Genomic DNA, 14,841 nt, shown 5'->3' on the forward strand with positions numbered 1-14,841 from the left:
TTTGATCATGTGACCATGGGGATGCTACAAAAGTCATAAGTGTAAAAAATAATCATCTCAGTTTTTTCAGTGCTGTCCTAACCTCAAATGGCCACTAAATGAACTGTTGTAAGTCAAGGTCTACCTGTGCCACGCATGAGGCTGTGCAGTTCACTGACCAACCCTGCATCCTGGGCTCAGGCCCAAAATGGCCTACTAATCACAAAGCTCTGATAATGATTTTCAGAGCAGACTATCTACTGTGATCACATCCCAAAGATGTTCCTATAAAAACAGCATTGTTACCAAACCCTCAAATAGAATAAATATTGATCTCCAGAGAGCTATTATATCTATAAAGGTCACTATGGCCCTGTGCCTCATCTATAAAAATGAACATCTAGATTCCTCTTTTGAAGTTTTCCTTGGTTATACAAGATTTTGGATTATTAATTTTTTTTGCAGCTATTTGGAAGTTAAAAAGAGCTGTAAGGTGTACCATCTACTATATCAACCGTATTCAACACGGCCTTAAAAGGAAAGCCAAAGTGTTTGTGACAATTGTGCAAGTGGAAAGCAAGGTAACCAGGGTTTGCAGAAATGTTATTCAATTTATGACAGAGATAGTCATTTAATCAAATTCTTTACTGAACTATCTGGTCTGAGCAAAGCTACACCTTTACATTTACATTAGCAAAACCATGTCAACATTTGAATCTGCTGGACAGATGAAATAAACTGTTTTAGAAAGGGAGGTTTCCAACATAGGACAAGCTGAATCTAGACCAATATCAGGAAGAAAACAGGGTCAAACAATACACCTTCCCCTCCAAGATGAACTAGAATGGAGCAGGCTGTTTTCAAAGTTGAGCATAATGTCCAAAGTCACAAAGAACCAGCACCAATCAAAGCCAGGGATGCTTCACTTAGCTTGGAAGCAAAGCTCCAACTTGCCCTCTGCTTCCTTCCACATCTCAATCCCATTAAAGCAGCCCTCTCCAAAGGAAGCAGGTCACACCTCAGCCTTCAGCTCTGGAGAGATCCCCACAATCATTCTTGCCCATCCAGCCTAGTCTGCCCCTTTCATTTCCCAGCTGCACAAAGGCCTAGAATCCAAGTGAGTTGATATTTTTTAAAAACAAAAACAAAAAAAAAATGCTCCTTACACAAGGGAAATCCTAAAATAAGGTAAAGAATAACATAGATTATGAAAAACAGGAGAAAAGCACTTTAAGAAAATCCCAGGTCACAGATGGACATGCAGGGCTGCAGTAAAAAATATTGTTCAAAGGGGGGGGGCAAGCTGAAAGACCCAACACCCCAATGGACTGAAACTTCCCACTGGACTTTCCTCTTCTTTCTCTGGGCCCGCCCAAAAGGCAGATTTACCCTTCCCCTCTCCCTTCAGAGCCACCCCCATTCCTTCTCCCTCCACTTTGGCTCTTGGCCTCCCAGATATCCTGCCTGGATCTATACCTCCTTCCTGCTCTCCCCTCCCTGGGGCTCCACTTTGCCTTCCTCGCCAGGTTTTTCATGCGAATCCATCCACACGGATCTCCACACGGATCCCCTCCGCAGCCCCTGGAGACCTTTCTGCTTGCCCTCGCCCCCGCCCCAAGCTTTCCAAAGGCATGGGGGGTTGGGGAGAGCAGGCGCGGAAGCCTAGGCTAACCGAACCCCCACGAGAGTGAGTTGAAGGGCCGAGGGGGCAGCCATCCCAAAGCGAGGCTCTACACAAACACCCATCCTGGCTGCGGAGGGGAAAAAAAAAAATCTAGGCAGGCAAAAAGGAAAGCGAGGCGGGCTCCCCACGGAAAACGAGGGTGGCGAAGTGAACCCGAGGGTCGTCCGACAAAACCTCAAGCAGCACCCCTCGCAAAACGATTCCACGCTGAGGTGAATCCAAAGGCCTTCGTCCCTCGGATTTGCGCGCTAAGTGACAGGGAGGGAGCGAGTTAAAAAAAAAAAAAAAAGCGGGTTTTATGTGCTTGCCCTCCGTGGGGACTCCCCGTCTAACGCGCCGGCACAGCCATCCTCTCCAAAGCCGGCCCTGGAGCTCCCCCAGTCTGCCAAAGCCGAAGTAGCAAGAAAACTCCAGAACCGTTTAAAGAGGGTGGAGGGGGAGAGAAAGGGGGTGCGGGACCTTGACGCCCCCCCCCCTCCATGTAGACGGCGCGGGGAGGGGCTTTTCCACAAAAGGCTCCCTTCGCCTCTTTTACCGGGCCAAGAAATAACAGGGCAGGCGGCTGAATGTCGGCGATGGCGGCACTTTCCCGCCCGTCTTCCCTGCCAGCGGCCCGGTAGAGAAAACCGCTTTAAGACGCAACGGCCACACCTGGCGGGGCCGGCGGCGCCTCTCGCTCCCCCGACGCGTCTTCTTGGAGGACGGGGTGGAAACCGCCTCATTTCGTCCTCACCTCCGCTCCCATCGCGGCAAAAAAAAAAGATGCCACCACCTTGGAAGATCCCCTCCCCGGAGCCCTTCCGCGCCTCTTGCCGTTCCGCCGACCCACCCAGCCCAGCCCAGCCCAGCTCTCCCGCCGGCAACTGCGCGGGGGGCTGCAATGCAGAAAGCAAAACGAAGCCGCCGGTGGCACTTACCTGCTGCCTCCCGGGGAATCCGACCGCCCGGGGAGCTCCTTCTCCCACGGCCGCCTTCCACGTCCCTGCTCCAGTGCTTCGCTTAGCAGCAGCCGCCGCCGCATCCTAGAGGTAAGAGGCGCCGGTCAGCGATGTTCGGGTCGGGCCCGAAGCGCCCGGCTCGGTTCGAGCGCTCAAGCCGCGTCGCCCGCCCCATGGAAAGCTTCGGGGGCGGCGGCGGGAAGTGAATCTGGCCGGGCGTGACCTTGCCCCACACCCGTCGGTGGTTTCTCCGCTCGCCCGGTTGCATCAAATCCCGCCGCGCTCACACACGAACCCGGTGCCGCCCGCTCGCTCCCCGGCCGCCGATCGGAGCTCCAACCGCCGAGTTCGAGCGCCTCCACCTCCCTCCTAGCTGCCGCCGTTCACATCGCCGTCACGAGCGGCACAGGAGGAGCGATGGAGTCGGAGCGTCGGCCAGGCGCTTGTTTTAACGAAGGCGGAGGCAGCAGCGGCAGCAGCAACGCAGCAACGCCCGGACACTCCCCGCCCGTGTCTGGGCTGCTCCGACTCCCCTCGGTCGAGGTTCGCAGCCCGCCGCAGCCAGCTCCATCCCCAGCGCTGCTGCCGCTGGTGCAAGAGCGAGAAAAGGAGGCTGCCGCTGCCGCCCGACCGAAAGCCGCTCGCCTCGCTGCCGCATGAAGCTTTCCCGCGGCGGCGCCGGCGCCGGCGACTCCTCCGCAGTCAGAAGCGCGCTCGAGTGGCGGAGACTAGAAGCGTCCAGCGCCGCCCGCCGGGGAAGGGCGGGATATCGAGGGGCGGGCAGGCGGAGGAGCACCCGCCCGCTTGGGCCGGCCCTCGCTCCGCCTGGTCTCAAATAAAAACACCCGTGCCGGGCAGACGGGTCGCCACTCAGCGACAAGCGCCCGAGCTGGACGCGCCGAAGCGGCGGCCGGACACCAATGACGCCGGGGCGGAGGGGGGTGGGAGGGAGAGGAGAAGGAGGTTGATGGTGGCAACTAACCGGCCGGCTCGCGCTCCTACTTTCTTCTTCCGTCTGTGCCAGGCCGCTTCAGGGAAACTTTGCCTGGGGCAGCGCCTCACGTCCGCCCGGGAAGAGACGGGGCGAAGCATTCCTGCGATTGCCGGTTCGCTTCGAGGCTGCTTCGAATGGGACTGCCACTTGACGTTTGGGGCTCGGGAAAGGGAGAGCGAGCCTGCTTGGTCGGAGGGGAGGGAAGCAACCTTTGCTGGGGCGCTGCTGCTGGCGAGTCAGGCCCCCTCAGCCGTTGCTTTGGCCTGGAATCGTTTCCCCTTCCTCTTCAGCCGTAGGACGGAAGAAGCTTGCTTGCCTCACACACACACACACACACACACACACACACACACACACACACACCGAACTCGAAGGGCGCCGGGGATACGAGCTGCGCTTTTCCCAAGCTGCGCTCGCGCTGCCCGGCATTTGCGGGCGGGGGGGAGCGGGCCGGGCAGGTGGAAGTGCACAGCTGTACGTCGAAGTTTCCGCAGGCGGAAGTGTGTTATGAAGACGGTGAAGACGGCGGCAGCTTAGCTTTAGGGTCGCTTGTCGGGGTCGGCCCGGGCGTTTCTTCCACTTAAGGATAGAGAAGGTGGCAGTTTTATATGCAAAGGGAGGGGAGGGGAGAGAAACAACAACGCTCTTTTGACTGTGGCTTTGTTGGTTTTGCAGTTCTGCGTGCCTGAAATGAGATGGGACTTCTAGTTGGATGGACAGGAGACCCAGCAAGGAGGGTGAGCGATCCTGGGTCTCGGTTGAAAAATCCATTCATGCACAACTCCAGTGGCGGCCTAGCTACTTCTCTCTTCCGGCTGCTGCGCTTAAGGATAACAAAGCATTGCCTATCCTTTTATTTCATATTACCTGTTGAAATGCACCTGATAGAACATTGGATTCTTGTGGGAAGGGATTCTTGTGATCCCTTCCCGCTTGAGATGCTTTGAAGGCTCTTCAATCGCTATGAAAGCACCAAGGTCACTTTGTCAGTTGCATTCTTCATTACAGCTGTAACCAAAACAGAAGAAGCAAAACAGAATGAAAAGGGGGAAAATCAACAAGGCAAGATTGTGGGCTTCTCTTGGGGCCAGTTTGTGGATTAAGCCACCTGGTTTGAAGTGGCTGCCAGTTTCCCTGCAAGAAATCAAAAGGATCCTCTTCTTAGCAAAGAGAGGCTGGCAGCTTTTCTTCTGATAGTCTGTCCCTGTTCCACAAGGTCAGGTCTTTTTGTGCTGATGGCTGTGAAACATTCAGGAGTTGAAGATGGATTAGAGGACACCAGTGTGAACTATAAATCCCCGCACACCGGCTGGACAGGCCATCATTACAATTAAATCAATAGCTTCTTATTCAACAATATCCCACTTGGGGTGATTTTTGTGCTGGCTTTGCTAATGCAGATGATAGTCTAGTTGGCACAGTTGGTCATGTGAGTAAATCTTTGGGAAGTAGAGTTGATCCAAACCGAGTAAGAGTCAGCCTGACATCTCTGCAAAAAGCAAACATGAGTTTTGGCTGCCTCTGCAGAATTATAATTCCACCTTGCTCTGCAATGGTCAGAGGGAAGCTTATAAATACTACACTGTCAGATTTAGACAATCAGGCCACTGAGGACAACCAGAGAGCTGGAAACAAAGGCCTGTGCCAGGAGTAGGTTATGTAAGTCCCCGGTTCCTTTTATTAGAGTTTCCACGGTGACAACGAATTTTGAAAATCGATAGCAATATATAACACAATAATATAAATCCTAAAATTGGCTTAATGTCATTTTGAAATACAGAGGGAGAAAACCTAATTCAAAAGAAGAGAAACGAAAATTCCTGATCCTTCACGAAGAATGCCATGGGCAATCTACGCTCTCGAAACGTTTACATTTAGGCATCATATATCAAAAGGTCAAAGAACTAGAAGAGACCTTTGAGATCACCTAATCCAATTCCTTTTCTCAGTACAGAATCCATAATGGCTTCTCTGGTAGATGACCATCCTTTGTTGTTTGAAGCTTTCTAGTGAAAAGAAAACATGACATCATGTAACAGTCTATTGCATTAGAGGACAACTCAAATAGTCCTCATGTCCAGCTTTTAGTTGTAATCTACTGGTTCTACGCTTTGGTGCAATAAAGAATTAAATCTATTCCTTCTTCTGTGTTGAAGTCTTAAAAACCACAACCATATCTCCTATCTGTCTATGGAGATTCTCAGCCATCCAGATCATGGTTGTCCCAAAGGTGCTTTTTCAAGAGGCAACTGGACTTTCTGGTTTTTCTCTGAAGACGTTTTGCTTGTCATTGAAGAAGCTTCTTCAGCTCTGACTAAATCCTTCCATTCCCCACCATCTACTCAGAGCTGAAGAAGCTTCTTCAATGAGAAGTGAAACGTCTTCAAAGAAAAACCAGAAAGTCCAGTTGCCTCTTGAAAAAGCACCTTTGGGACATATTTGCTATTGGTTCTCCCTTCAGTAGGTTAAACATACCCTGACTCTTTTTCATGGGTCTTCAAATTTGACAGCTTTAAGACTTATGGACTTCAACTCCCAGAATTCCTCCTCCAATCATGTTAACTCAGGAATTCTGGGAGTTGAAGTCCACAAGTCTTAAACTTGCCAAGTTTGAAGACCCTTGGTCCTCCTGAGGCTTGGTCTCCAAACTTTCTCCCATCTTAATGGCTCTGCTTTGAATTTGCTGTACATTTTTAACATCGGTTGTCATAAATGGACATAATATTTCTAGCTGGATCTGACAAAGGCAGACAGAGTAAAGTAGAATAATTAGCGATTCCTATGATCTAGAGCCTAATCCTTTTGTTAGTGCAACAAAATAATGTATGTGTGTGTATGTATCTACTTTGTTTTAGCTCTTACAAATTCACATTGTCCTGTTTAATTTCTCTCAGTTTCCTTTTTTGTGTGGTTTGTTTGTAACTGTGCCTTCAGTGTCTCATTTCATAGGATTTTTTCATCCTTCATGAAAGTTTTTCTGCTTCAGAATTAGAAGCTAACGGAGCCAAGTCCAGTCTACCATCTGTTGGAATTCTTCAGGATCTACTCTTCTGAAATTCGATAGGCAAGTCTTCTCAGTTGTCCCTCCTCTACATATCACTCACCTGAGGATAACATTGGGTGGGTTTTTATTGGTACTTGCTTTTTGGGGTTTGATGATTTCTTGAACACCACCCAGAGGCAGGCTCTCTGAATTGGGTAGCCAAATAAAGGCTCTAAATTAATATAAATAAATAGCCACCATCACTTTTCCCCAAGGTGTTAGTCACCCTCATTTCTTCAATCAATTCTTCTTGATGATTAGGTCCAGGCTAGCAGAACTCCTTGTCCTTTCTTCCACCTTCCTACAAATAAAGTTGTCAGTACAACTTTACTGACAGGCAAGATTTATTTGTACTCTGTCTCAAGATTTCTTGCCGATATCAAGGTAATTGAAATTCCCCATTATCACTATTGTATGTTTCTTTCAAGTTCTGGTCATGTGATGGAGGAAAACCTCATTCTGTATCTTTTGCCCACCTGGGTAATCTGTAATAAACTCCGACAATGGTATCACTTTTGTATCTCTTTTTATTCTTACCCAAATACTTTTGACAGATCTTCCAAGTTCTAAGGAGATATTCATAGAATAGGATACAAATACCTTGTAGAAAAGATGAGAAAGGGGAAATGGTATGGCCTATATTGCAATGCTTACCAATCTTGACAACTTTAAAATGTGTGGACTTCAACTCCTAGAATTCTGCCTGGGAAGAATTGAACTTATACTAATATATTGTATTGAGTCTCCTGAGTTAGGCTCAGCAATAGATCAATGGTCTCCCAATGCTTCACACTTGGCAGAAAACTTTTAGACAGGACTCACATAAATTGCAGACAGGACTGAAGCCACATGCATAAGAGTTGATTGTCGAACAGAATGCCAATATATCACGGACTTTTATTCACACGCTTTACCTGTGCAAACTTGTGTAACAGCCACATGTTGGGCAAACATGGTGCAGCAAACGGCCTGTTTGAACTGAGCTGTCACCTAAATTCATTTAATGTTAACCTCTTCTGATACTGCTGTGCTGGGAATACAGTCATCTTCCACTTTGCAGTGCTGTTGTAAGGGATGAAGCCCTTTGTACAGCTGAAAACAATGTATTAGGATTGTGCGGTGATCTGGATTCAAATGACCAAATGCATTCCTGAGTTTGCATTGGAAGAAGACATTGTTAGAAAGCTGAAAACTAACATTCCTGAGACTGTGGGTCAATGCAGAGGACAATTGCTTGAGCCCAGGAAAAGATACAACTGCTTTGAGGAATTCCTAGAGGCTGCTGCATGCACACTCTGAATCACATTTTCTCCTTTGGTTCTCTCTACAAAGCCCATCATTTAGAAAAATAACTAGCTACTATATGAAATGCCTGGGAAATTAGCCTTCCATTTCTTATTATTAATTAAATATAAATTTAATGCATGCATTAAATTTATATGCTGCCTATCTCTTTATGGCCATAATTGCTGGTGGCTGAAGTTACCTTTCATAAGTAGTCTGCCCTTCATCAGGGAACATGAGAAAGTAACCAGCATCACACACAGCCAGGTTAGGAAGGTAGACTAGGATGGTGGATTACTAGATTAAGGCACTCTCGGCCATACAAATTCACTGATTTTAAATCAGTCTCTACCTTTAGTCCAACATACTTCACAGAATAGCTGTACAGGAAAAAATGGAGAAGGGAGAGTTATCCTAAGCTCCCCAAGCCAAAGCAAGATATAAATATAGCAGTGAATGAAAAAAACAGCTGTTTACAAAGTCACAGAAATGAAATGGAGTGAGTGGCTGAGCAGGCAGGATTTCTCTCTTGCCTGAAATGTCCCAAATGCTGTGAGCCTCTGGAGAGGCAGAAACACTGAATAGCATTCACTTAGAAGGGTATTTAAAATCCAGATGAGGTGTTTTACAATTGCACATTTAAAGCTAATACGAACTAATCAAAGAAGCACTTTCTTTTTCTAGCGGACAAAAATCTCTCCTTGCTTACATGAGATCATAACCCAAGCCTTGCAGTGGAAAACCATGGAGAACTGCCAGTCTAGGGGATTTTTGAAGCAAGTCATGGCAAATGCAGAAACGTGCAGAAATTCTAGCAATTCTAGTTTTGTGAAAAGGGAAAGAGATGTGTACTTGGGAATGGATCAAAGAGGGCCAGTTGAGGCATTCAGTTACTGGCCACTTAAGCAAGTCTTAAGTGCTTAACATTTATCTATGCTCAGCTATTACATAGAAAGTGCTTATACTGATTGACTGATAGTTCCTTGCAAGCATTGTAGACTGGCAGACAGATAAACCTAAATGTGCTTATAACATTCAAGTAGACCTGAAAAAGTTAAGCCAGTCCAGATCAATCCTAGATGGGTTTTCCACTTGATTAAGAAAGGTTGGCAAACAGAAAAGCTGGTTGTCTGAAAATGCCCTGTGCAGAGACAGGAAAGTAATCTTCCTTCTTTAATTTTGTAGGAGAGTTGTCAGCCATCCCATTTGGCACATTCAATAAAAGAAACTCCCGACTCTTTAGATTGACCAAGATCCATTGAAAGATTATTGAAAGATCCATCTGGGCACAGCAGAAGCAAAATTAGTTCTGAGGTTTTCCTGTGAAATGTTACACATTAGGTAACTCTCCATTTTTCCCCTCTGGGCCACCCACAGGTCATAGTTCACCAGTTGAGTTCAGTTCTTTTGCTTTGGGAAAAACTGTCTGTGCCGGTGAAACATTCTTCATCATTTGACCTTGGTAGGTAATGTCTCTCTGGCAATAGAAGGTTCTCTTGCATTCCATAGTCTCCCACCCCCCCACCCCCACTTAGAAATTCACTACCTACCTCCTGTCACTTTGGCAAAACTGAGTGAAAGCAGCTATGGAGTTGAGTCAGGCTTGACAAGCAAATCGATCTGTAGAAACCATTGTGCATTACAACCCTGGACATCCACTAGCTTCTTTATGGGCATTGTAGACCCAACATATTTGGAGGGCACCAGCCGGGATAGGCTGGTGTATGTACTCTTAAATTCTATGCCACGAAGAAGACTCTTGTTAATTTGAGAGTACAGGTCATCCTCAACTTACAGCAGTTCATTTATTACTGTTTGAAGTTACAAAGGCACTGAAAAAAAAGTGATTTATGACTATTTTTCACCTTTACAACCATTGCAGCATCCCCGTGGTCACGTGATCAAAACTCAGGTGTTTGGCAACTGACTCACATGTATGACAGAATGCAGTGTCCCGGGCTCATATGATCACCTTTTGCAGCCTTCTGACAAGCAAAGTCAGTTGGGAAGTCAGATTCACTTAACAACCATGTTACTAACTTAACAACAGCAGTGATTCACTTTACAGCTGTGGCAAGAAAAGTCATTAAATGGGTCAAAATTCACTTAACAACTGTCTCACATAGCAAAGAAATTTTGGGCTCAATTGTGGTCGTAAGTCAAGAACTACCTGTAATCAGAAAAACAGGATAGGGCTATGCTTCATAATATGCTAGTGGCTGGGGAATGAATCTTCCATGGGAATTTTTATACTCTTCCCTACCTAGCAGCTAAGTAATACCCAAGTCAATTACTAATGTGGAAAATATCTTAATTAAAGATCCCAGTCTTAGCACAAGCTCCGGTGAATGCCAGTAACCCCTTTCCTGGGATTCAAGGACAATCATTGCAAGTGAAATTGATTAAGTGGATTTAACTCAGGGCATTTGGGAACAGGGAGCAGAGGTATACCTTGAATTATAGCTATTCATTAATGATTGGTCTAAATTACAGTGGCACTAAAAAAAATGACTTCTGACCAGTCCTTGCAGTTATGACCATAGCACCATCCCCACAGTCATGTGATTAAAAAATTGTTATTTGTGTTCGGCAACTGGCATATATTTACAATGATTGCAGAGTCCTGGGATCACCTGATCACCATTTGTCTTCTTTTTTATTTGTTTATAATATAAAATACATAAAATATAAAAACAAATAGGAAAAATAGGGGAGGGAAAGAGGAAGGGAAGAGTGCAGAAAAGAAGGCAAAAAGAAAAAAAAAGGCATTTGACTTCTGACTCCCTTCGATGCAGTTTAATAAGATAATAGCATCCAACCTCAAATTTTTATTTTTGCATAGTAGTATAAACTAGCCATTTCTATAACAACAAATCTATCTAATCGGTAAACCCTAAAACCAGAGTTTCATTTTGTTTTCCACCTCAAGCACAAAGTCCAGCAGCAGTTTCCAAGTAGAAACAAAAGTATTTATGTTTTGTTCTTTTATCAAAGCAGTCAATTTAGCCATCTCTGCTAACTCCACCAATTTTTGCAGCCATTCATCCATTGTGAAGATCGAGGGGGTCCTTCCATTTTTTATTTTTTTTTTGCCTAAAGTAATCTTGCTATATAACATCAAAGTTCTAAAAAAAAAAAAAATCCAAGTCTTTTTCCTTTAAACTCAAAAGAAAAGTCTCTGGTTTTCTCTTCATGTTCGCTTTAAGAATCTTCTGCATTAGAATATGAATCCTATGATCACCATTTGTGAGCTCCCCACTCTGATAAGCAACATTGATGGGGGAAGATGGGTCTGCTTAACAACTGCAAGCAATTCGCTTAACAACTATGGCAAAAAGTTTGCAAAATCAGTTGTGGCTCACTTAGCAATTGCCTCGCTTAGCAGCAGAAATTCTGGTCCCAATTATCATAAGTTGAGAATTATCTTTATTTTTTCCCCTGACTCTGAACCGAGTATGTCAGTATCAACCTTGTTAGCATTTCCAATTGCATCAGTCCCGAATAAGACTAATAGCTCTCCTTGTCCTGTCTCTCACACAGTAGCCAATCAGATACATCCAGGAAGCTTACAAAATATAGATTGCCCCTCTCAAGGGACTGTTGTTTGAAGTTCTTACAATTCTACAGAAAGGAAATGGCTGTCAAAATTGTACCCACTGATTCCCCTATTCTCTATGAGGTTGTACAGTTCTCTTTTTAAAGCCATCTAATCAATGTCATCACCAAGTTCAACCACCAATAATTCTGATGGTTTTAAAAAGGGCTATGCATAGAAGTGGACTATATTTTGCAAACACTGAGAAGATATGAGACTCATCAGTGTATATAAAGAACACAGACTAAGATGACTTAGTGTCTACTCAGACCAAGAATTAATCATGGAAGAGGGGGCATTATCCCAGCAAAGTAGGAAAATGATAAACATGCATATGGGAACATATGGAAATGCCACCATTACATACATACATACATACATACATACATACATACATACATACATACATACATTCCCAATGACACAAAGTCATAACATTTGAGCATGATTATATTTGCACGTATTTCTTCATTTTCCCATCTGCATATTCCTAAAGCAAGGGAGGAAGATGTGATATCTCTGCTAATCTAATGATACAGTCAAGGTGCTTACAGTCAAGGATCCTGTTTCTTTCATTATTGACCTTTGATAGTCCACCCTGAAGGACAGATGAGAGTGACGCCTCTCTAAGTAAAATGACAGGACAAGCAGCAAATCACATTCCTTCAGTCCACAAATATCAAGGAAGCAACCGACCTGAATCCTCAATGCAGCGTTTCAATGCAGAGTAAGAATAATCCTCGGAGTGAGCTGTTGAGGACAGGGTCAATGTTATACTTGATTGCATTTTAATGAATGGACATTAAACTTGATGACTGCAGTGTTTCCAGTTAAGGGGCAATTTGGTTTGTGTGGTTGTTTGGCATTTTGATGGGGTGCAATAATGCTTTAAGAACACAGTGAATTGGGGCAGAATTATAGTAATAGTGACTTTTAAAGTGCCCATTCATTAGGGAAAGTTTAACATTGCTTTGGAATGGAACAGAGCACTTTTGAGAAGCATTTTAAGCTGGTGAGAAAGGATGATGGGGTGTGATACACCCAGTGTGATCAGGAAAAGGACTGAAAGAACCCTCTTATGTATGCATATGAAAGCGAAGCACTTCAAACGATGTGCTGCACATTGTGTCAAATTTATACCATATTGTATTATACATATTGTACAATACCAAATTATGACTTTATGGTTCAGGTTGAGCATGTTGTAAAAACTAGACTTGGAATATAGCACCTTCTGTATGCTTATCTAAAATAAAGTAAGATTCTGTCTTTATCAATCTTCAGAATTTATTTTTAGAAGAAGCATTTATTGCTTAGCATGAAATGTGAACGCGGCTTATAGCCTGTTCAATAAGCTGTATTAAACAGTGCAGTTTAAAGCCAAGCTTATACAGAAATTTCAAATTGCATAGAGAAAGATGAGAAAAATGCTGCGGATTTCATGGCAATCATAAGACAAGAAACTGTTTTCTAGTGAACCTGACTCACGCAAGCACAATTTGTTTAACTCTTTTGTTGACTTATTGGGTTTATATTACATTAAACTCAAAGTCATGATTAACAAACCATAATGGCTAGGTTTGAATTACAGATTATGAGTTGAAAATGATCTTGCAGTTCACCTATACTCCCTGCCCAGTGCAGGAATTCACCATTGCAGTCTCCCGAACAAGATAGCCATCCTATTTCACTTTAAGAACCTCCAGCAAAGAACTTCCCAGCCTTTACCGAGGCATGATAATTGAATAATGGAATGTATTCTGGAGAAAATGTGAGCCCCTGCCTCTGCTTATAACGGTTTGCCTGGCCTCCTCATCCCCCTCAAAAAACCAAGCAGAGCAGAGGGATTAGCAGTTTGCGTCTATTGTTATATGTCTCACTAGAACCGCAGCTTTTAATTTAAGTTCTGCAACATGTAAGCTGGGGGAGCTGTTGCATTAGAGAAAAAGGACACAGAGAAGGTGCCACTTGTCCTTTTTCTTGCAAGACCTATCCACATTTTTTCCCTGACACTTTTGCATCGTCTGGTGTGGGTGGGATCCTTTTCTGTTCCAAATCTCCTGGAGCTAAACAATCAGAAGGGGACAGATTCAGATACGCTCTAAGTAAACTTCCTGACCTGGACAAAGTGATGAAGTGTGAAACTCGTCCCTCGTATATTCTCATGGGATGAGAAAGTTGGGAAAGGGTCGAGCTCGTAGCACAGCATTGCAACATGTTGTGATGTAAAAATAATCAAAGCTGCAAACTTTTATCGAAAATCTTTCCTCTCCCCCTCCCACTTTTTTCTTGCCTCCCCTTCTCCCCCTCCCCCACACCTGTCCTGGTGCAAATTCTTTCCCTATCATGCTCACACTCTTCCAAAAGGCCAGGAGAGAGGGACCTGCTGCATCAATGGGAGGAGAATATTCTAAAGGGTGGGGATGACAGCAGATCAGGCTCTCTTCCTGGACCCCACCAGTCAAAATTCTTTAGTTGACAGAGTCTGTAGCATACCTTCTCTGCCTGACCAGGTTGCACACACTGATGTAATGGGGACAAGACAATTCCACAGGTACCCTGGCCCCATGTCAAAATACAAGTTGAATGGACATGACCTTGTAGATGACCCCCACTCTGTCAGGGACCTTGGAGTACTCATCTCTAATAATTTAAGTGCTAGAGCTTACTGTAACAACATAGCCAAAAAAGCATTAAGAGTTGTTAACGTAATCCTGCGAAGCTTTTTCTCCAGTAATATTGTACTACTAACTAGAGCATACAAAACATTTGCTAGACCAATTCTTGAATACAGCTCATCTGTCTGGAACCCACATTGCATATTGGACATTAACAGAATCAAAGAGAGTCCAGAGATATTTCATAAGAAGAGTCCTCCACTCCTACTTGCAACAGAATACCTTATGCCACCAGACTTGAAATTTTAGGCTTAGACAACTTAGAATTATGCCAACTTCAGTCCGACCTAAGCATAGTACATAAAATTATCCATTGTAATGTCCTACCCATCAATTACTACTTCAGCTTCAACCAGAATACATGAGCACACAATAGATACAAACTCAAGGTAAACCACACCAAACTCGATTGCAGGAAATACGACTTCAGCAACAGAGTGGTCAATGCCTGGAATACTCTACCTGACTCTGTGGTTTCTTCCCCAAACCCCAAAAACTTTAACTTCAGACTGTCTACTATTGACCTCACCCCTTTCCTAAGAGGTCTGTAGGGGGCGTGCATAAGCGCACCAATGCGCCTACCATCTCTGTCCTAATGCTCCCTTTTATTCATATCCATTTCATGTATTAATAATCATGTTTATAC

General features: G+C 44.7%; 1 protein-coding gene and 1 long non-coding RNA gene across 4 annotated transcripts in view; one reads left to right on the forward strand and one right to left on the reverse strand.

The window, feature by feature from the left end:
• LRFN5 (leucine rich repeat and fibronectin type III domain containing 5) overlaps positions 1–2,717 on the reverse strand; it is a 135,250-nt gene extending 132,533 nt beyond the window's left edge. For all 3 annotated transcript variants that reach the window (XM_026670890.2, XM_087952480.1, XM_026670889.2), the window contains exon 1: positions 2,581–2,717. The gene's annotated coding sequence lies outside the window, so the exon portion shown is untranslated. The remainder of the gene's footprint in view (positions 1–2,580) is intronic.
• Positions 2,718–6,222: 3,505 nt separating this feature from the next.
• On the forward strand, positions 6,223–7,147 carry LOC148133506 (uncharacterized). Its single transcript, XR_015746920.1, has 2 exons — positions 6,223–6,715; positions 6,854–7,147. It is a non-coding gene; the product is annotated as an uncharacterized LOC148133506 (long non-coding RNA).
• Positions 7,148–14,841: the final 7,694 nt, after the last annotated feature.

The sequence above is a fragment of the Notechis scutatus genome, chromosome 1 (assembly GCF_049901735.1).
Source record: "Notechis scutatus isolate UNSWTSFEM ecotype Mainland chromosome 1, rNotScu1.2, whole genome shotgun sequence".
Taxonomy (NCBI): domain Eukaryota; kingdom Metazoa; phylum Chordata; class Lepidosauria; order Squamata; family Elapidae; genus Notechis; species Notechis scutatus.